Source organism: Peromyscus californicus, unplaced genomic scaffold (genome assembly GCF_007827085.1).
Source record: "Peromyscus californicus insignis strain IS unplaced genomic scaffold, ASM782708v3 Scaffold_5__1_contigs__length_169319896, whole genome shotgun sequence".
Taxonomy (NCBI): domain Eukaryota; kingdom Metazoa; phylum Chordata; class Mammalia; order Rodentia; family Cricetidae; genus Peromyscus; species Peromyscus californicus.
The window spans coordinates 112719558-112741166 of record NW_026294573.1 but is presented as its reverse complement, the minus strand read 5'-3'; the positions used below and the strand labels follow the sequence as shown (position 1 = coordinate 112741166).

The window sequence follows — 21609 nt, the reverse complement described above, 5'->3', positions numbered from 1 at the left end:
TCCTCCTCTGCCACCGCTCCCATTCTTCCCATATGCCCCTCCCAACGTCGTTTCTTCTTTCATGGTCTACTGACACGGATGTCCGCTACTGTGTGGGTGATGAGGGTGTTGCTCTCAGATTTCCACTGTAGCTTCAGTCTCAGGCAGGTCTTGGGAGCTTGGGTCCTGGGGCTGTGGCTCTCACAAGTGCACCTGTTTTCAGAAGCCTCGGTCATCCTAGAGCATGACCCTGCCTTTCCTTGCAGGTGGGGCTTTAACAACCCTGCTCCCTTCTCACTGGTAGATCTCATCGGAGGTACTGCTCCCCACTCCCACCCCTCCCACCCCCGTGATGAAAACCCTTCCATGTAGAATGCAGGAAGGTGGGTCTGGGGGTTTCTGCAATGTCCCTGGTATTCTCTGGACAAAAGCTTTCTCGGGATTTCCCCTGATTTTCCAGTAAGTGTCTGGTGGGGTTTACAGAGTGACACTCCACAAAGAGAAGGCTTTAGACTCCTGCCCTCCTGTCTGTGGGCAGTAGGAGCTTCACACTCTCATTGAGATGCTCCAGCCTTTAACTCTAAAACTCTAGGGAAATCTTAGCACTGGATTTGCACTTGGCACCCTTTGCCTAGGTGATGCGTGTGGCTGCCCCCGCCCCCGCCCCCATATGTGGCCTGTTTCTCTTTATCTTTGGATAGATGTTTGCCTTGTGAATCCGGGTGTCTGAAAGTTCAGAAAATGTTGCTAACCTGCTTTTTGCTGCAGTTTTTCCTGTTATATATATGACCACTGTGCCTTTTCCTTTAGAGACAGAACAGAAATGCGCACTCTTCTTTGAGAGTTTATGTTTCTAAGCTGGGATTTTCTGTATTGTGTTTTCCTTGTCTGGGCTCATGCTTCTCACTGTCAGGGCCTTTAGTTGGCTCCATTTCTCCCTCAGTTACTTTGCAATTTCCACAGCTATGGTTTAGATGTAGTTGACTCCCTGATGCCCATGTGTTGGATGTTGGGTCCTCAGGAGGTAGGACCCGTGGAGGTGGGGCCTGGTGGGAGGTTATTAGGTTGTCAAGAATGCTGCAGCAGGAACCAGAGCAGTTCTTCCTGGACCCTGGTTAATGCTTGCAGAATTGATCCTGGCTCCACCTAGCCTCTCATGCTTCTTACCTACCTGTGAATTCTTATTCCCCATGTATTTCTTTGTCTATGCCAGCATCTACCGTGAAGTCCTTGCCAGAAGTAAATAATCGAGTAGAGAGGAACCCCCTCCCCCACTTTTCTTTAAAAAGTTAGCTTGCTTCCAATATTTTGTCAATGTAATGTACAGCATATTAACACTCCTACTTCCTCCTCTCTGGTTTTCCTTTGCTTTCTTGTTTATTTGCTTGAATATGTTTCGTTTGCTTGGTTAATTGACTGTGTGTTCATGTCCCTGCTAGTTAACGTCCTACGAGTTACTCAAGCCCCACGAAGGAAGCAGCTTTTCCATGAAGACTCCTGGCGCACACCAGAAGGAGCCTCGTCCCCAGTGGCAGACAGGTTCCTGATACTCTTCGAGCTGTGAGAGGAGGAAGGAGGTGTTGACTGTTTCTCAGCACAGCCAGGAGAATGCAGATGGCGCCTTCACTCAGCAGGGGGTTGCAGATGGAAGGCAACACCCAAGTGCCACCACTCTCCATGCGCCTGCACGCTCCACTGTTACTAGACGTTCAAGTGTGTGCACACCACACACACACACACACCCTACCCCAGACATCGTCCTGCGTTTCCCTGGCAAAGTAAGAAGCAAAAATGAACTCACTCTCCCCCCATTTAAGATAGAAAATATCCACATTGATTTCCTCTAACTGCAATGTGTATAGGAACACTGCAGAAAAAAAAAAAAATCCAACGAAACAAAAATGTAGCCAAGATCTGTTTTCTTTCTCCCTCTCCTCCAGATCAGAGCACCATGGCTTAGATTTTGTTGTACACTCCCCAGTAGTTTTTCTATTTGTATGCAGAAGGGTATGTGCCTTCGTTTCTAAAATGTCAGGCTAATACACTTGACTAGTGTGAAGACACGGTTAATGGAGGTTGCTTTCTTCCTCCCCGCCTCTCCGGGCTTGCTGCTGAGAGGGCTGGAGTGAGACGCAGCTAGCCAGAGAAAGCTGCGGCAGCTTTAAATGACAGTGTGTGTGAAAGCCACAAAGAGAAATTGTAAAATGGCTGTGTGTTGGGTGTGTGTGTGTGGGGGGGGGGGTAGGTGTGCACTCTCATGTTTACAAACAGGGGCCACTTTCATGGCTTAACCCTGTCAGCAGGGGCCAGGGTCAGGGGCAGCGAGGCCAGAGTGTGTAGGAGCAGGAGCTTCCCTTTGTCCACAAGTCTGGCCTTCACACTCCACAGGAAGAGCCCCAGCTCTTTCCAGCTGCCGCCTCTTTGCTAAAAGGTCATTTTGCCCTTGTTCCTCTCACAGCGGTTCTGGTTCCCCTGACAGGAGGAGTGCTGGCCTCAGCTTTGATCTGCAAGCCCAGGACTCCTGAGGGAGCCCAGACATTCCTAGTAAATGTGTATTTGTGTCATGCCTGCCTGGATAAGGAGGGTGCTGGCTCGACTTTTGATGTCAGCCCTCCACTTGGAGCAATTGTGTTCTCTCCACTGACGACTGCAGGGAGGGGGGGGGGGGCTCCCAGTTCTGTGCGTTTACCAAATGTTCTTCACTTTCAGAGAATGGCTTAGTGCTGGTGAGAGCCGGCAGCAACCAGAAGCTGCAATCTGATGGTTCTTTAAGTCAGTCTGTCCTAACATTAACAGCAGCCAGGGACTTCCCTGACTGAGAATGCAGACCTTGGATTATGCCCAAGATTTAGCCAAACAAAGCTCTCACTTATCTACAAGAGGAAGATGGATTCTGTTGGATTCTCCTATGAGAGAAAAGCAGACCAATCTTAGATACTTCTGTAAGGTCACCTCAGAGACTGTGCTGACCCCACCCCATCCCTGCCACACTGGTCTCCATAGCTGGCCTCTCTGCTCAGTTATGCTGACTCTTAATGTGACTAATAATTAAGAGTGTTGATTCTGTGTGGGGTGGTGCCTGGATTCCAGCCTTCCTTCCATCTGGTAAGCTTCCCTCTGAGCCGGAGCTCCTGCTGACTGGGGAAAGAAAGAAGCCTTACTAGTGTTGATTAATCCTCCCCTCTGACTGAGCAAGGCCTTGGACCCCACAGGGATTGGCTCAGTCTGTGTGCGCCCAAAGGATGATGGGGAACAATTCGTGTTGCCTGCGTTTGAGCCAATGCCAGGCCACAGGCTTGGGGTGGGGCCAAGTGCACCTTTTCCTAGACACCGAGGAGCATTACAACCAACCCAATGTAGTATTTGCAATCCAGGAAAATGTACAGGGGTAGGCACTGCAGCAATTCAATGCTTTTCCTATTTCTTGTTGTTAGTTTAGTATGAACTCACATATTTGCTCAAGGAACATTTAATTTTGTGCCAGAGAATTCGCTGAGGCCTGAGAGCAAAGCAGTTGGGATGTGCACACAGTTCGTACCAAGGAGCAGTGGGGGTGATGGACGGACGGGACATAAAGATGTAGCTGAGGAATCCCCAGGCCTGTCGTGGGAAGGGAAGTCTAGGATCAGAATCACAACCAGCAAGTGGGAATGGAGAGTGAGCCTGGGGCAGGATCACCAGACGTTACAGACGAGGCCAAGCCTTTGAGGAACCATTCCTTCGCTTACTAATTCCTGATCTATTTAACAAATACTACAGAATGGAAATTCCATTTTCTGTGAGGTGCCGGGACAGAAGGGTGCCCTACTCTTCAACTGAGTCATGTGCCCACATCCTAATCTGTAGGACCTGTGAAGAGTTCTTTATGTGTCCAAAAAAATGTGATTTAGGTAGGTTTCTTCACAGGAGGAGTTTGTCTGGTGGACCCTAAATATAATGGTATGCATCCAAAAGAGGCAGAGGGAGCTTGGAGGCAGACACGGCAAGGAGGCGGCAATGTGAAGACGGAGGCAGACTGCATTTTGGTCAAATGTTCCCTTCACATTGTTGTGGCTGTCATCTCATATTTGTGGGTGGGTGGCTGAGACTTGTGGGAATAAGGACATTCTCTCAGTTTGGATTGAGAAGAAGAGGCAGTGTTTCAGGGTGTGTTCTCGATTGCTTGCTGTGGTTGTGATAAGACACTGACCAAAAGCCCACCGGGGAGGAAAGGGTTTATTTGGTTGTCCTGTCCCGCTTCTAGTCTGTCATTGAGGTGAAGTTGAGGAAAGAGCTCAGGGAGGCGCAGAGGCGGAGACCATGGGGGAACACTGCTCACCGGCTTGCTCTCGGTGCTTGTTCAGCTAGCTTCCTTATACAGTCCAGGCCCTTTTCCCCCAGTGATGGCACGCCCCCACACACAGCAGGCTGGGCCCTCCTGCATCAATTAACAACCAAGAAAACACCCCACGGACATGCCCACAGGCCCATCTGACGGAGTCAACCCCTCAACTGAGGTTATTTCCTCCCCGGTGTGTGAGGCTGACAACGGAGGCTAACTGTGACCAGGGGTCTCAGGACAGGCAAAGGGGTCGTTTCTTGCATCTATTACTTATCCACTGTGAACTGGGGTGATGGTGCTTAGTGGGGTTCTGCTTGTCATTGTCACTCGGCTCTGGAGGGCTAGAATGGCCCTGGAAACTGAGTGAGGCGTGGAAAGAGAGAATGAGACCCACTCAGGGCTTGCCCCTCTCTACCCAGTGACCCACAGCATCTTCCCACAGTCCCCTGGAACACTGGTGACAGAGCTGGGCGTACTGGAAATGGCCGAGAAGTGGAGGAGAGCAGCCAGAACATTTGGTGAACACCACAGACTTTGCCGTAGACAGAGAACTCTCCTCCAACTGGATGCTGCTAGTGGCCTTGTATCAGTGGCAGGGAATGAAGGTGTTTCAGGGTCTGTGTCAAGGTCCTGTGGTCGACACGCCTACTTTCTTCTTCCTGTGCAGCCCACTGCTGATTCCTCTGCAGGGGCTCAGGAAGAGGCACCAAGGTAGGTGTGACTAATTACTACTTCTATACACAGAACATTCAGTGGGCCATTTTGGACTAACTGGATGAGGTTAAGAACAATCTGAAGGTGCTCTGCATAAGAACTGACCAAATATGGCTATGTTGAACAGAGGCTTTAGGGCAGGGTGAGGTCATCCAGAGAATAATACCACAAGAACATGGCCATATTGGGCTGGGAGTGGAGGCTCTGAGCCTAGCTCAGACCAGAGAGCAACTCAGGGTTCTGCAGACAGTGGGAGAGCCTGATCTCCTGTGCTGTTCTCCACCCATGACTCCTCACATTATCCCAGAAGTCCTGTTCCCTGGACTCGAGCTCACATCAGTCACTTGGGATATTTTGGGTTCCTCTGTGTGTTCAAACCTGGGACCAAAACATACCTCATTCGTGACAGCCAGCTCCAGCAGAACTGGGGTATGAAAGCTGCTTAGCTGGGTTTCCAGCTCCAGTGATGCCAGGGTAGAAATGCCACACAGCCTGCAGCAGGGAATTGGGCTAGCCTAGATTAGCAGAGCTCTGCTGTGAGTAGAGAGACTTGCAGATCGGCGCCCTCATGCCATCGTGCTCCAGCTGCCACCGGAAGCTATTGTTTCCACAGATGTCTGAGCCTACTGTCCTCTGGGCTGCCTGAGCTTCCTGCTCCCCTGGTTGGGGTGCAGCTGCAGAACACTGCTCTTCCACACTGCCGCTGAGCCAGTTCCTTCAGCCTGGCGACAGGCCACCTGTCTTATCTTTCCTCATTCCTAAAGGACGGTTGCTCAAAGTGGTGTCTGCCATGGCTGGGGGTGCGTAGGTTGGGGCGGGGGAAGGGAAGAAGCTGGCACACACAGAATATGTTTGGGGTGCTTCTCATCATCCCAACAGTGTTTCTGAACATGAAAGGAAATATTTGTTTCCAAGATGTGTAAAAAACCCCAAACAAGTATGCATGTGAAACCACTCATATTCCCATTAACACGCCAGTCCTAGTCATCTGGAGAGAAATCACAAAAAATCCTAGAAGGCCTTTTCCCCCATGGAGACCTGAATCTGACCAATCAGTTGAACTCAGTTTACCCACAGCTGGAGTCTTGTCCCTGCCCAGTTTCCCTTCCATCTCCTATTTGTGCAGTATCTATTTCCTCTAGGAGGCAAACAGCTGTTGGCCAGATCCTCAAGTTGGGGCTGTATCTCTTATCTGGCCCTCAGCTGCTGGGGTAGAAGCGGGTGGGAGGTGGGGTTGGTGATGCTTGCCCAGGTAAACTGGGACCTCACTGCTTATACCTCCTGTGAGTAGGAAGGCTCCAATTATACGTGCCTGCTTTTAGTCTCCAGAGTGCTGGAGTCAGTCTTTGCCTCATCGGGCCTGTGGACTAATGGGGTGTCCTTCCCTTCTCAGCAGAGGCAAGCTGTTGCCGTTAGCATCTGTGGGTTTGTGATTCTGCTCACTTGCATCTTTATAGCTTTGGTTCTTTTGTGACCAGGGAAACTGGGGGTGGAGGGGTGGGGGAGCTCTGAGTTGTAATCACAGTATGAATGTGCTGTATGAAGGGAAACCTGAGAGTGCCCACATCACCAAGTCCTGCCAGGGGTCTCACCACAGGGACCAGTCCTCAGAGCTCAGTAGGGTGGGTTCCAGCACCCAGTAGGGCGGTTCCAGAACCCAGGAGGGAGGGTTCCATTTTGCTTTTCCTACAGATTCACCCAGACAATAGGGGAGGAGCAGAAGACTTCTCTGAAGTCACCTGTCTTCAGTGCATGAATCTAGACAAATTCTCAAATATTACTTCAGGTAAATTATGAGACCTGCTTGTTTATTTATTTATTGAAACCAAACTTCCACTTGGTAGGAGAGTCTCAGTTTGATAGCACAGGATGCTGAACAAAAATTTTGCTTGAAGCCAAAGACTTAGGAGAAAGGCCATTAATGAAGGCCATGGTTAAGTTGCGCCTGGCACTTGGTTCTCTTCCTTTAGTAGTCTGGTACATAGTGCTGGGTTTATAATCAGTGAAAACCGGAAGTCAAACTAAAAATGAGGAAGCCCGCAATCCTGGACTTTGTTGGATGTTGTTACTTCTGTAGGAAACTCCTGTTGGTAACAGCGAGATGTCAACTTGGTGACCTGGATTCTAATTGTAACATGACATCCCTGGTGGCCAAGGCTGCCTGGCTGTGTTCCAGAGCCTGGACTCTTCAGAGCTAGGGATGTCCTTGAGTGCTCGTGTGCCCGGGAGAGGAGCCTGGGCAGTGGACTGAAGCAATTTTAAATAGTTTTCAGAAGGGGATTAAAACAGCGTTCAGAGCTCAGGGAAACAGCCACTCTCTCAGGCCTACTGGGGAATTCAGAGATTTGGGGTTAAGCCTCAGCACTGCCTCCAGGAGTGCTTTTTCTGCTATGGGGCTTTGATTCTGTGTGGTTCAGGGTTCTGCTGTGATCACACAGCAGATTCTGCTTCCATTGGGGGTTCTGTGCTCCTCTTAGGACCCACGCAGGGCTCTGCACATGAAAGGAGCTTCTGGAATTTTCATACTTCTAAAGGCTCCAGTTAAAAAACTAGAGGACCATACTAATCCTACTTCTAATTAGGTCCCTAGTCCTGGGACTTTGGTAGTGCTCTCCACACTGAGTGTTATCATTAACATACAGTGGGATCCTTGAGGGGTTAAGGAGACCGGGTGACTTACTTTGTAATGTAGTTTGTAAGGGGTGGCTCCATAATGGAAAACAAATGTATGGGGCTGCTAACTCGTTATCGGCATCTGCCAGACCAAAGTACAATTTGCTTTAAGTTTCTTCCAAAGCTCAGCTCAGAATGAGAGCAGAGCTCAAGAGGAGCAGGACATAGGGCCAGCAGCACAGTGAAATAATACAGCCCGTCTTCAGAGAGTACAGAGATGGGGCTGTGCTGTGGGATGTTCTGTATGGCAAATGTGTTGCTGATTAGTCAATAAATAAAACACTGGTTGGCCATTGCTAGGCAGGAAGTGTAGGCGGGACAAGGAGGAGAATAAAGCTGGGAAGTGGAAGGCTGAGTCAGAGAGACACTGCCAGCCGCCATGATGAGAAACAGCATGTGAAGATGCCGGTAAGCCACGAGCCATGTGGCAAGGTATAGATTAATGGAAATGGATTAATTTAAGCTGTAAGAACAGTTAGCAAGAAGCCTGCCACGGTCATACAGTTTGTAAGCAATATAAGTCTCTGTGTTTACTTGGTCGGGTCTGAGCAGCTGTGGGACTGGCGGGTGAGAGAGATTTGTCCTGACTGTGGGCCAGGCAGGAAAACGCAAGCTACAGGGCTGAGGAAAGTTTGGGACACTGCAGCATGAATCTCTAATAGGTCTTTTAATAAAAACCTGGAGTCAGAATATTGGGTAAATGCTGAAAGATCAGAGAGACAAAGGAACAAGTCACAGCCACCACCTCTTACTTCACCAACTCCTCCTTAGTTCCTGTCTCTTCATGCCTTATATACCTTTCTCCACGCAGCCATCACTTCCTGGGATTAAAGGCATGGGTGCTTCCCAGTACTGGGATGAAAGGTGTGTGCCACCACTGCCTGGCTTTATTTCTCTCCTAGACTGAGTCAATCTCATATAGTCCAGGGTGGCTTTGAAATCACAGAGATCCAGATGGATCTTTGCCTCCCTAGTGCTAGGATTAAAGGTGTGTGCTACCACTGCCTGGCCTCTATGTTTAATCTAGTGGCTTGTTCTGTTCTCTGATCTTTGGGCAAATTTTATTAGGGTATGCAGTATATCACCACAGGACACGATGGTTTTATGCATTTGACAAAAATCTAGCTCAAAGGGAACAATAGGATCTTGGTGTTTGTTGCCGTTCTGCTAAAATTATTTGTTGTGTAGCTTAAATTTCTTTTTTCCCAATCCTTTGTGACATGGAGCTTAATGTTGACACCACTGTGAGCCTTTACCTTTAGTGTTCTTAATGTAACCTTACTAGAGGTCAAATTGTAAAGGACTTCCTGGCAAGGAGACATTTTTCTTGTGAGTTTCTGGTACCAGTTAACTGTGCCACACAGAAGGGCAGGATGACCAGAGAGTGTGTGAGGTTGAATTCAAGTGTGCTTCTTCATGTAGTAGTCAAATTTCACACTTCTCTCTTAAAAAGTATATCTGACAGGCATGTTTCGATTTATGGCATTCTGACAGCTTTTAGCATTTCTGAGCCCCTCACAAGCTCATAGTGTGGGAGAGGGTCATGGTAATAATTATGACGTTTGAAACAGGTTGGCCCTGCCCTCACCTTCTGTGCCAAATAATGGAGTCTCTAGATTCACAGTGTAGTTCAGTGGATCTGAAGGAACAGAGTCCTGACTGCAGCTTGGGGTGTGAGATCTTGTTCTAGATCTCACTGCTTTGGAAGGCAGTGAGAAGGGTGAGAGGATCCCACAATCGTAAAGAGATTTTTCCTACGTAAAAATATACAATTAAAACTAAACTAATTCCTTTCTTCTTTATGCTCTTACCCACATGGTCCTATTTACTGTAATAGAGATGCATTCACTTTTAGACTCAGGGCTTTCAAATAAAGACTACTGAAAGATTTACCTAGGGTCTGGAGAGACGGCTCGGTGGTTAAGAGAAGTGGGTGCTCTTACACAGGACCTGGGTTCAGTTCCCAGCAGCCATATGGTGGCTAACAACCATCTGGAACGCCATTTCCAAGGGATCTGGCACCTCATTCTGACCTCTACAGGTTCCAGGCACTCATGTGGTACTCATATATATATGTAGAGGCAAAGCACTCATACATGTAAAATAAAAATAAAAAAAAAACCGAAGATTTATTTAAAACCTTGGCTTTCATTTCCTTCCCATTTTTAAAAAAACTTACTTTTCTGTATGATTTTAATATTTCTGTATTTTAGCTTTTGGCTGAAGAACTCTTATCAACTGACAAAATTATTTTCGGTATCAGTTATGTCTTCAGCCACAGTAACACACTGTATACTGCAAACCCTACATTAACCCCACATATAGACAAGCTAAAAATAGAAACAACACATGCAAAGTCTTTCCTGGACTCCAAATTCACAGTCTTTTATGTTTCTCTCTGAGTTCTCTAGAAGCTTTGGAACTAGATGATGCAAACATCTTCAGGGCTAGGAGATGCTGTGGTATCCCACTATCAATATACAGAAGAAAATAACAGTGGATATATCTGTTATTTGGAAGGAAAAAGAAATCTGATTCTGACCAAGAGACTGCTGCCAAATGCATTATGATTTTAAGTAGCAGGTGCATTTTTCACTGTTGAGAATAACAGAAGCTAAAAGATAAAAAAGACCAGTGCTCCAATTTTTTAAGATTAATATAATTACATCATTCCTCCCTCCAAATCCCCACCCATATACTGCCCCCTTGCTCTCCTTCAAATTCATGGCCTATTTATTGTTGTCATGTGTATGAGTGCATATGTGTGTGTGTGTGTGTGTGTGTGTGTGTGTGTGTGTGTGTGTATCCTTAAGTATATAAATACAACTTAGTCTGTATAATCTTACTTGTACGCATATATTTTTCAGGGCTGATCATTTGATATTGAGAAGCAACTGCTGTGCTCTTCCCTGGGGGAAGACTATTTCTGCTCTCAGCATTCCTTAGTTGTCTGTAGATCTAGGATTGAGGTCTTGTGAGCTTTTCCTCTTCCACATTGGCATGTCTTGGTTCCATCCTTGTTCAGGTCATGTTCAGCTGTGTTTCTGAGTGTATTTTCTGACATTTCTCAGAGTCTTAAACTCACAGTGAACTCCCTGTTCCTTGGGCTCTTACAATCTTTCTGCACAACGATCCCCAAGCCTTAGGTCCAGGAGTTGTGTTGTAGATGACTCCACAACTCCAATTTTGATCAGGGGTGGTTTTCTGTAGTGGCTGTTACTACAAGACGTTTTCCTGATGAGGGATGAGGACTACACTTATCAATGTGTGTAAGGACAAATACTTAGAATGTGGTTAAAGATTATTCTAGTTTAGGAAAGTGGTGGTTGTAGATTTTAGGATCCCCTCTAAGGCCCATGACTTCACTAGCTCTGGGTAGCTGGCTAGGTTTCCAGGACTTGGCATGATTTTCCTCTTATTCAGCAACACTTAGGTCCAATTAGAGAGATGTTGGTTACATCAAGGTATGTGTGCTTCTACTGTACCATTAGAATTACTGTGCTGGCCAGTTTTATGGTTCATAGGTGTCATAGCTAGGTAGGACTGTTGGTCATTTCCCAAACTTTGGAAGCTTATACAGCATTTTCTGGTACCATGAAAGCTTGTTCTCGGGGAGGCAGAACTCCTGTTTTATGCTATTTCACTTACAAGACCCTCAAATAATCATTTTGAGTTGGTTTTTTTTTTTTTTTTTTTTTTTGGCAAATTTTAAGCTGCAGGGTAACCGAACCAAGAGTGTCAGAAAGGGCACAGGCTGCAAGCTGAACTGGAATCAATAAGGCAGCCCTGGCCCTCTGATCAGGAATACTTAGTGAAGATAAATAAAGATGAAGAGGAGGGTGCAAGGGTTCTTTGTCTCATACTTTAAAGTGATGCTTCATTTGCTTAATGGAACACCAAGATCATCTGGGTGAGGCCTCCAAACAGACAGACATTAACAAGCTTCAGAAAATCAGAACCCGAGAGTCCATGAAATAATTGACTGCCTCAGAACCTAGATAGAACAACAAAGGGGCAAGACCCAACACAAATGAAAGCATCACAAGAATATGTATTCATTTGCTATGAAAAAAAGAAAGGCAGTTTTATTAAACACAAACATATGCGAGTACCTGTCACTTGTTAAGATTTTCTCCACAGTGAGAGCTAAGGAGAAGGACTAGACTGTAACGGGCTGGGTCCAAGCATGTGTTATGCTATGATAGACCAGGAGTTTTCCAAGTTGAGAGAGATGAGGGGAAGAGATAAAGGCAAGCAGAATTTTATTGAGAACTAAAAATTGTTGGAGGTTTTTTTTTTTTTTTTAAACAAACCTCAGAGTACAAGACAAAGACTATGCTGCCCTTTAGAAAGGAATTCAGAAACCCAGGCTTCCCCTCAGGGAACCAGCTCTGTGCAGGAGGTTTAGGGAAGGTTCTGTTTGCTTCTGCTTGTGCAGATCAGAATGCTGGGTTCCTTCTGGAGCTGGAAAAGCAGAGGAAGAGGGCTGGAGGATAGAAGAAGGAATGGCTGTGACAGAAAGAGCAGCCAGGCACAGAGAGCAGCATGGATTGAGGGCTGAGCTCTGGGCATGGAGTGTGTGTGAAGATTACAGGGCTGAGTCACTCTGGGCATGGAGTGGGGGGATTACAGGGCTGAGTCACTCTGGGCATGGAGTGGGGGGATTACAGGGCTGAGCTCTGGGCATGGAGTGTGTGTGAAGATTACAGGGCTGAGTCACTCTGGGCATGGAGTGGGGGGATTACAGGGTTGAGTTATTCTGGGCATGGAATGGGGGGATTACAGGGCTGAGTTATTCTGGGCATGGAGTGGGGGGATTACAGGGCTGAGCTCTGGGCATGGAGTGTGGAGATTACAGGGCTGAGTCACTCTGGGCATGGAGTGGGGGGATTACAGGGCTGAGCTCTGGGCATGGAGTGGGAGGATTACAGGGCTGAGCTCTGGGCATGGAGTGGGGGGATTACAGGGCTGAGCTCTGGTAATGGAGTGGGGGGATTACAGGACTGAGTCACTCTGGGCATGGAGTGGGGGGATTACAAGGCTGAGCTCTGGTCATGCAGTGAGGAGATTACAGGGCTGAGTCACTCTGGGCATGGAGTGGGGGGATTACAGGGCTGGGTCACTCTGATCAGCCATGGTCTCTCCACACACTTCACTCCAACTCAAGAATCTCTAAGCCCTGTTGTGGAGGAAAGGCTGTTGTGTGTTTCTGTGCATTCTCAATTCCAAGGGCCGACAATGGCAGTGTTAATGCATAAATGCACACAGGTTAGAGGCTTGTGCCTCTTACTGCCCAGTGCCGCTGGACCAGTGAGCACATACAGGAAAATGCGAGACCTTTAGGACTTAAATTTTCCTTTTAAAAAGACCTTCTTTAATTCTCATTGTGCATATTGATGGATGTGGTGCAGTTACACAGAGGAATTCTCATAAAAGTATATATTGAGCACACCCACACCTCCTTACTTCCCCCACACCCCATGGTACCTTTTGTCACCCTAGACAGTTTCACTTATACTTTCACATTGCAAATACATACACGATTTAAAATATTCTAGAGGGCATATTAAAAGGAAAAAAAATATCCAAACATAACTAACATTAACAACACCTAAATATCTTAGAAATACCATTTCAACACACAGTCAATATGTCTTAGGTAGGTTTCTATTAGTGTGAAAAAACAAACAAACAAAAACATTATTCTAAGATGACTTATAAAAGAAAGAATTTAATTGAGTTTATGGTTCTAGAACATTTGAGTCTTTGATAGGAAAAGGAAGGCTTGGCAACAAATGGCCAGAAGTAGCTGAGAGCTCACGTCTTTATCCACAAGAAAGAGCGTTTTAGTTAATTTTCTACTGCTATGACAAAATACCATGACCAAGGTAACTTATAAAAGAAAGCATGTACTTGGACTTGCAGTTTCAGAGGGCTGGAGTCAATGATGGTGGAGCAAAGGTACAGCAGCAGGAACAGGTGGAGATCACATCTTGATCCACAAGCACAAGGCAAAGAGACAACTAACTGGAAATGGTTTGGGCTTTGGAAATGTCAAGGCTCAGACCACTGGTGCATCTTCTCCATGAAGGCCACACCTCCTGACCCTTCCCAAACAGTTCCACCAACTGGGGATCAAGTATTCAAACATACGCACCTAGGGGAACCATCCCCATTCAAACCACCACACAATATAAAGTCATTAGTGAGATAATAACATTTTAAAAGATTTCATAATAAATCTTTAAGATGCAGTATGAATCTTGTGACTATGTCTATGTTTCAGTTCATGTGAGTCTCAGTTCAAGTTTTCAATAACCCTGTAAGGCTAGCAGCTGGTGTACTGGACAGTATAGCTCTATGTATATTTTAATTTATATAAATCTGTTAAACCAAAAATGAAATTATATTCTAGTATAAGCTAGTTAACACTCATTTTAAAAAAGTAAGTGTCCCAGTCAGGCCTCACATCCAGTGCCCTGCCTTAGTTTGGACAACCCTGCCTGAGCAGGAGCCAACCTCTAGGCTCCCACCCTCCCTTCTACCACTCACAGATCCCTTCTGATTGCCATCCAACCTGTCTGCCCAGCCAGGCTTTCCACACCCCTCTCAAGGGTCCAGCTTAGTGAGTATCAGCCTTCCTGATACTCAGATCTATGTTTCTTCCCCAACCCACCAGATCTGGCTGGATCCCACACCCTCCCCTGCCTGGACTGTGAACATCCACTAGGCTTTGGACAGGCCTCTCCCTACCCATGCCACAGGCTCCTCCCACACCACATTTAACCTTCCCACCCATCTAGATCTACCCTCAAACACCAGGCTTGAACCTGGAAGCACAGCCAGTACACCAGTCCAGCCCCCTCTGTCCACTTGACTTCATTTCAAACCAAGCCATTTCCAACTTCTAGGACGAACCTGCTCACACTTCCTCTCTTCTGCCCTAACTTGCTCTGTCCATATCAGATTTAGAACTAACAAAAACAAATCCACATGCCAGACCTCATCACAAAAATACCAACAATACAAAAGATCAAGCCACTATAGTCTCTCCAAAACATTTAGTCCTGTAGAAATGTTCCCTGGACACAGAATTTAAAAGAACAATAATGAACTTCTTCAAAGAATTCAAGGAGTTTAAAGAAGGCACAAAGAAATACCCCAGTAAAATGAAGAAGAAAGAGTTTAAGAAGAATAAATGCCCAGTGAAGCTTATAAATCACAAATGTGGGATCGACAAGGACAGCCCAGGACTGGAGATCAGAATTCAAGCAGGAGATAGAAACACTGAAGAGGACTCAAGCTGAAATGAAGACAGAATTGAAAAACACAATAATTAAGTTAAGAAAGTCAAAGGAAATCTTACAAATAGAACAAAGCAAGCAGAGGATAGAATAGCAGGACTTGAAGATACAATTGGGAAGCTAGACCAAATATGGAAGGACTATGACATTGAAAAACAACTGGAAAGGCACATATAGAACATATGGGTTACCGTGAACAAAACCCAAACCTTTGCATTATAGGCATAGATGAGGAAGAAGAATGCAGAGTTGATGGAATATACCAAATGTTCAACAAAATCATGGAAGAAAAAGTGTTCCAGATGAAGAAAAGACACAACCATACAGATAAAAGAAACACACAGAACACCAAATAGACAACACCAGAATAGAAAACACCCAGAGCATATCATAGTCAAAACATTAAGCATACACAATTAAGAACATGTATTGAAAGCTTTAAGGAAAAAGCAGATGCAAGCCACAGAAAAAGGAAAACCCATCAGAATAACAACTGATTTCTCAATGGGAACTTTGCTAGCCAGACTAAAGCAGAGCTTCCCAGGTTTTAAAAGACTGTAGCAGTCAACCTAGATTAATACACCCAGTATTAATAAAAAATCTGCCATAGTTGAAGGAGGAAAAGAAATTCCATGACTTAAACAGCCTAAAAAATTTATATTTGACAAACCAAACCTAAATAAAATATGAGAATCATTATTTCAGGCTGAAAACAGGGATGAAAAGAATACAAAGCTGTAATTATTAAAGCCCAAAATATTACTGAGAACACAGACAAAAACACCCCAAATTAGCTACAATTAACATACTCATTTCAATAATAATTTTAAATATCAATAGCAAGAGACACAGGATAACAGAATGAGTCAAAAACAAGATCTACCTGTGTGTTGTCTTCAAGAAACATATCTTGGTTTTAAAGACAGGTGCCACCTTAAAGTAAAAGGATGGACAGAAGTGCTCCAGTCAGGGGACCAGGAAGTAAGCAGCATCACTAGCCTAGTGTCTGACCAGATTTCTCTACTTGTTTGTTTTCACTCTTTGGCTCTTTGCTCTTTGGGGGCCCGCCACCCAGCTCCCAAATAAACAAGTGGAGACTTATTCTTATTTATGAATGCCCGGCCTTAGCTTGGCTTGTTTTTAGCCAGTTTTTCTTAACTTTTACCCCATCTACCTTTTGCCTCTGGGCTTTTATCTTTCTCTATTCCATATACCTTTCTTTACTTCTTAGTCCATGGCTGGCTGTGTAGCTGGGTGGCTGGCCCCTGCTATCCTCTCTCCTTCTCCTTCTCTCCCTCCTTGATCTTCTCTTCCCAGATTTCTCCTATTTATTCTGCCTGCCTGCCAGCCCCTCATCCTTTCTCCTACCTTGCAACTAGTCATTCAGCTCTTTATTAGACCAATCAGGTGTTAGACAGGCAAAGTAACAAAGCTTCATGTAGTTAAACAAATGCAACATAAAATTATGCAATGCATCTTTGCATCATTAATGTTCCACAGCATAAACAAATGTAACACATCTTAAAATAATATTACATAACAGATTTCAATCTAAAATTAATCAGAAGAGCTAAAGAGGGACATTTCATTCTAATCAAGGGAACAGTTAACCAAGAAGACATCACTATCCTAAACATACAGCAAACAAACTCTGCAGTGACCAATTTCATAAAAAATTACTACTGGATTTAAAGATACAAATTAATATCAACCATTTATAGTAGATGATTTCAATACCCCACTTTCTCCAATAGACAGGTGATCTGATCAAAATAAAACAGAGAAACATCAGAGTTAACTGACATCATACACCAAGTAGATCTAATAGATTGCTACAGAGTATTCTACAAAACCTCAAAGAATATACAAAGAAGCTTTTCTAAAATAGACCAGATAATAAATCACTTTTTGCATCCTATCTGACCACAATGAAAGACGGCTTAAGATTGTCAGCATAAAACTCTAGTAAATATGTAAACTCACAGAGATTAAGGAACTCTTTACTGAATGATGAATAGATACAAGGATAAATCAAGAAAGAAAAAAAAATTCCTGAAAGCATATGAAAAAGAAAACACAGCACAACAAAACCTTTGTGACACACTGAAAACTATCTCACAAGAGAAATGTATAGCTCTGACTGCCTACATTTACAAATCAGAACGAGCACAAATAAATGGCTTAATGATGCAACTAAAAAAGTTGGAAAAACAAGAAAAAATAAATCCATACATAACTAATGGCAAACAATACTATAAATCAGAGTATAAATCAGTGAATCACAGAGAAAACAATACAAAATTTTAATGAATATAAGAGTAGGTTCTTTAAGAAGATAAACAAGCCGGGCGGTGGTGGCGCACGCCTTTAATCCCAGCACTCGGGAGGCAGAGCCAGGCGGATCTCTGTGAGTTCGAGGCCAGCCTGGGCTACCAAGTGAGTACCAGGAAAGGCGCAAAGCTACACAGAGAAACCCTGTCTCAAAAAACCAAAAAAAAAAAAAAAAAAAAAGAAGATAAACAAGATTGATTGGGCCAACTAACCAAAAGAAAAAAACAGAGTACCTAAATTAACAGAATCAGGAATGAACAGGGAAACATTACAACAGACACCAAAGAAATTCAGAATATTATAACTAAATATACTCCATTTAGTTGGAAAACCTAAAAGAAATTGATAAATTTCTAGATCACATAAACCACCAAAATTAAACCAAGAAGACAGCAACCTAAACATACCCACAACAAATGAGCTTAAAATAGTAATAAAAAGCCTTCCAGCAAAAAAAAAAAAAAAAAAAAAAATAGAGCCAGAAAGATTCACAGCAGAATTTCATCACACATTCAAAGGAAATCTACAGTCAGTCCTTCTTAACTGTTAAACATGAAGGAAAGAAAGAGAAGGCTCCCAAACCCCTTCTACAAAGCTAGTATCACTCTATACCAAAACCAAGTAAAAACACAACAACAACAAAAACCTACCTAATAAACATAGACTCAAAAATGCTCCATAAAATGCTTGCAAACTGAATACAGTCATACATCAAAAAAATGATTTACCTTGACTAGGTTGACTTTATCCCTGAACTGAAAGGATGGCTCAATATACAAGTTAATAAATGTAATAAACCACATCAATGGACTTGAAGACAAGAAAAATCACATGATCATTTAATAGAGGCAGAATAAGCCATGGAACAATTCTAACATGACTTCATTAAAAAAAAAGTCTAAGAGAAGGTAGGACTAGAGAGAACACACCTCAACACAATAAAAGCTATGTATGATAAGCCCACAGTCAACATCACCCTAAATGGAGAAAAGCTTGGAGCAATTCCACTGAAGTCGGGAATTAGATAAGGATGTCAATGCCTTGTCAATACTGTTCTCAACTACTAGCTGGAGCAATAAGTCCAGAGAAGAAAATTAAAAGCATACAGACAGGGAAAGAAGAAGTGAAACTATGTCTAGCTGCAAGTGACATGATACTGTGCATTAGAGATCTCCAAAATTCTACCAGAAAACTTTTAGAAACATAAACAAATTCAGAAATATGGCAAGATACAGAATCAACCTGCACAAATCAATAGTTTTTCTAGACACTACCAACAAAGATACAGAGAAGGAGATCATGGATATACTTCCATTCACAATAGCCTGAAAGAAAACAACCTCCTGGTAGGAATAAACCTAACCAAGGAAGCAAAGGGCTTCTACAATGAAAACTTTAAAGCTCTGAAGAAAGAGATAAAGACACTAGAAAATGGAAAGATATCCCATGCTCATGGATTGGTAGATTTAATATTGTGAAAAAGACCATGTTTATTGCTGCCCTACTCACAATAGCTAGGAAATGGAAACAACCTGAGTATCTCTAAAATGATGAATATATAATAAGAATATGGCATGTATACATTATGAAATACTATTCATTAGTAAAGAAAATGAAATAATGAACTTTGCAGGTAAATGGATTGAACTAGAAAAGATCATATTGGGTGAGGTAACCCAGACCCAGAAAGACAAATACTGCATGTTCTCTATCATCAGAGGTCCCTAGCTCCAAACTTCAGATGTGACTATACAGCCCAGAGTAATTGTAGAGCTGGAAAGTGAAAAGGGACCATCACCAGCCAAGTGTGTTGGGGAGCAAATAAAGTAGCTAATAGCAGTGTGCAAGTGATGTGATTGGGCAAATGGGAAAAGGGGGACTCCTTAGGGAGAGGTAGTGTGGTAAATATAGAAGAAAGAGGAAAGTTGTAAAAGCCAGCCATGGTGGATGTGGTGGTTTGGACGAGAATCAAGGGACCCCACAGTCTCACATATTAGAATACTTGTTCCTCAGTTGGAATTGTTTGGGAAAGATAAGAAGGTGTGTGTCCCTGGGTGCTGTGGGATGGTCTGTATGTCAAGTGTGTTGCTGATTGGTCAATAAATAAATCACTGATTGGCCAGTGGCCAGGCAGGAAGTATAGGCAGGACAAGGAGGAGAATAAAGCTGGGAAGTGGAAGGCTGGGTCAGAGACACTGCCAGTTGCCACGATGAGAAACAGCATGTGAAGATGCCGGTAAGCCACGAGCCATGTGGCAAGGTATAGATTTATAGAAATGGATTAATTTAAGCTGTAAGAACAGTTAGCAAGAAGCCTGCCATGGTCATACAGTTTGTAAGCAATATAAGTCTCTGTGTTTACTTGGTCGGGTCTGAGCGGCTGTGGGACTGGCAGGTGACAGAGATTTGTACTGACTGTGGGCCAGGCAGGAAAACTCTAGCTACACCTGGGAGTGGGCTTTGAGATTTCCAAAGCCCAAGACATTCTCCAATAGCTCTTTCTCTGCCTTGTGTTTTATGTTCAAGATGTAAGCTCTTGGTTACAGTTCTATGCCTGTAACCCATGCCTGCCCACTGCCATGCTGTCTACCACGATGGTCATGAACTCTAATCCTCTGAAACTCTAAGCTACAAATAAACCAATTCTGTAAGTTGCCTTTGTCATGGTGTCTTATTTCAGCGATAGTGAAGTGACTCATGCAGTGGACAACTACACAGGGAAGTGCTTTCCAGAAATGCGGTGGCAGATCCACACAGGAGCTCATGGCAGTCACGACAGCACATGCAAGTGCTGCATTTGCTCAAGCCAGAGAAAACCCCAGCATGGCAGTGGGTGTGAAGTGCCACTCCCTAGCTGGTGAGCTATTGGGAATGTGTAGATGCTGGGAGAGGGAGAGTCAGTTTCCTTCAATGGTGTCGCTCCTGACAGGTCAACCATGCTCCAGTGGACAGCCACATAGCCAAGAGTATGTGGGCAGCATAAATGGACTTGATGGGTTTAAGAGAGAGAGAGAGATGGTTTTAAAAAGCTGGGTGAGTAGGAAAAGGGGGATGAATCTGGGAAAATTTGGATGTGAGGTAAATATCATCAATATAGATTACATGAAACTCTCCAAGAACTAATATAAAATAACAAATGGAGTTATATTTGCTAGAATTCCATCACAGTGATAAATACCTGGAACAAATATCTTAAAGAGATAATAACTTATTAAGTTATGTGTTATTCATAATTTAGTGCATGTTATCTTGCACTTTTATGAAAATTATTGCATCAACTTTCAGAATTATAGTGTTACATAATTACTATAACTAACCCAGTTGAAAATTCGCAAGATATAGACTCACCCAAGATCACCTAGCAAGAAACAAAATAAAAGTTCACCTTTGGAGCTAGCCCAACACCAAGATCCTGGTGCTAAAACAGCACAACCTTTGTTCCCTTGAGACAGAGGAAGGGGACTTTTCTCCTTGGGGTATTGGGTGGGTATTAAACAGAGTTAAAATCACTGCTGGTGTTGATCAGTTTTTCAAGATCTTATTGTAAGCATTTGTTCCAACTCCCTAATTATCAGCTATTCGAATCTCCCTTATGGCCCTGGCTGCCTTATACAAAAAGATGCCAACTGAACAGCCAGCCAGGCTATCTTTGTGTCAATGCTGGCTGTGAGGAATGAACATTCCATGGATGCCTTGAGGAAAACACGCGATGATTATAGATGATTATCCTGGCTCTTGGTGGAGCAGCGGCCATGGTGGTCTCCAGACCACCCTGTATCTATTTCCAGCTAGGTGGGAAGGGAAGCACTTCCCCTTGTGGCCTGGCAGAACGATGCTGTGACAGGTGCTGAAGAGGCAAGGCTGTGATTGGTGTAAATACTGACTGTCCCCACCCCCTTACACCTTTCCTTCTGGCTATATACATAGGCTGCTCAGGCTTACTTGGTGTGTAGTCTGGGAGCCTCTCCTGTGCTGTTTTCTCTGGTGTCATCCCTTAGGCCCAATAAAAACTTCTTTCCAGTAGTCTTTGATTACTTCTTAGTCAGGGTTACTATTGCTGTGATAAAAACGCATGACCAAAGCCACTTGGGGAGGAAAGGGTGTATTTGGCTTACACTTCCACATTGTAGTGCATCATCAAAGGAAGTCAGGACAGGAACTCAAATAGGGCAGGATCCTGGAGGCAGGAGCTGTTGCAGAGGCCATGGAGGGGTGCTGCTTACTGGCTTGCTCCTCATGGCTTGTTCAGCTTACTTTTTTTTTTTTTTATAGAACCCAGGACCACCA

The 21609-nt window shown here is 44.3% G+C and overlaps 1 long non-coding RNA gene across 2 annotated transcripts in view; it reads left to right on the top strand.

The window, feature by feature from the left end:
- The window catches only part of LOC128097554 (uncharacterized), a 94089-nt gene extending 92245 nt beyond the window's left edge, over positions 1-1844 (top strand). For both annotated transcript variants that reach the window (XR_008213900.1, XR_008213899.1), the window contains exon 5: positions 1419-1844. This is a non-coding gene — a long non-coding RNA (uncharacterized LOC128097554). The remainder of the gene's footprint in view (positions 1-1418) is intronic.
- Positions 1845-21609: the final 19765 nt, after the last annotated feature.